The sequence below is a fragment of the Atta cephalotes genome (assembly GCF_000143395.1).
Source record: "Atta cephalotes unplaced genomic scaffold scaffold00005, whole genome shotgun sequence".
Taxonomy (NCBI): Eukaryota; Metazoa; Arthropoda; class Insecta; order Hymenoptera; family Formicidae; genus Atta; species Atta cephalotes.
The window spans coordinates 1076423-1078549 of NW_012130069.1; positions in this window are offsets into that span (position 1 = coordinate 1076423).

Below are 2127 nucleotides of genomic sequence, written 5' to 3' on the forward strand. Positions count from 1 at the left end.
TATATATATATATATATATATATATATATATATATATATATATAAATGTGATGATATCTAATCATATCTAGTCTTATATTTGATAACATGGTTTTTTTTTATCGATAATCTTATATTCCCAATCGACTCTCAATTTATTACGAAATTTTTATCATGTATATATATATCGCAACAAGATTCGAAACACATATTAAGCAATTACAAGCTTATTGAAATAATAATAGAGCGTCTCAACGTGCGCAATCTTATATTGCAAGTGTCGTGGATAAAAAATCATGGAAAAATGAACACAGATATTTTTCACGTTGCTCAATTCGCAGATTCGCGCAATTGTTCATCATCGTCCACGAATGAGAGCGATAACTCGACTGAGCGCTAGCGATAAATATCGTCGCTCGTGATATAAAAGAATATATTATCAAAACTGTCGCAAAACAGTGGAAATCATCTCTTTCCACCCAATTTCTTTTGCGAGGTTATAGAGACGAGGGGTCTGACGAAATCGACCTTGCGTCGCGTCACAACGGCCTAGTTGTGACAGCTTTTCGCAATGCCGCGTGCCAAAGATAAAGAGATCGCCGATTCGGTGAATTGCATCGCCAAGTGTTTACCTTCGAAACGATACAAACATTAAAATTATGCGCCAGTTAACGCATCGATACCGCGCAACGATATCGTGATTGAAACGTTCCCCATTTTTCATGCCGCAAATATGAAAAAATAATTATTTTCTTATTATTTCTCTTTCTTTTTCCCTTTTTTCTAATTATTTCCTTTTCTTTCCAAGCAGACTTTAATAAAAGACAATCATGTAAAATAAAATCTCATTCAAATTTTCCGCTATTTGAGCTCCTATGTATCATGCGCTCCTAATACGCGAACGTAGCTCTTGAAATCCGAATTCGCGACTCATTTCAGTTTGATATGCTTTCCCCGTGAAAGGCGGGAACTTTGAATCGATAATCTCCTCCTAACCTCCTGATGAATCCTATTCCCCTGATAACTTTGACGATTTTTCGAAGGCATCGCGCGACAGCACGTGCTCCAGCTCTCGCCTAACCTCTTGTGCGATTGTTTTGAACAAGAGATGAATTTATCTGAATACAGAGATGACTCTGTATTATATGAAAAATAAAATAATATATAACGTTTAATGTACGTATATTATTACACGAATAAGACATATATATATTCCAGACAACACAAAGTCCAAAATTGAGACATCTTTTGCAAAAATGTTCTTTAAAACATTTTAAAAATAATTGTCTTTATCTTTTGTTGTTTATTATTTCACATTTCAAACTTATAATGTTTTATATTATTATGATGTCTCTATTATTCTTACAATCTTAATTTATTATATATTTTTCACATTCTAAATCTATTTTTTTTCAACTTTTAACAATTTGTAGCTTCACGGACTTTAATTATTTCTCGATGAATTTTTGTCGCAATTTTGGTAAAAGATTAGAATGAAAAAATTGTTATCTAAAATTTAAAAAAACAAAATATCGCAAGAAGAACTGCGTTAAATTGAATGTGCTCTGTAAATCTCTTCACGGATCTGAATTTTCCAAACACACAGAATTAAAAAACCTCGTCTTTAGATATAAGACTGGAGTTGACATTTATAAATATTACTAGTTTAATCTTGACATTTTTTAATTTAAAATTTATTTTTTTATGTTTAACGTTTAATCTTTATATTTTCTGACCTAACATTTATTTTTTAATATTTTAGCACTTTAAGATATAAATCTGCAGCGATTTTTTCAAAATATTTCTCGTTGTTTTCAGTACATATCTCTTGAAAAGATGAAGAGTCTCTCGATCCTGAAGATACTTGTCCGTGCGATTGACGAAGTTTGAAAAAAATCGCATTCATCCACTAATTTGGTGTGCAATCACGAAGTTTACTTTCCATTCTCGAATGAGGGCCGGGTTCTTCGAGGGTCGCGAGGATGGGAGCGAGCGAGCGGGCAGACGTCGCGGCGTTATCGCGCGGCGTGGATCTATCTATATGTTTCACCGTGATACGTATAAAATGTCACCGTGAGCGAGATTTTTGGCTCTTTGTTGAATGTACATCGCCGCGACGTCTGCCCGCTCGCTCCCATCCTACTGTCG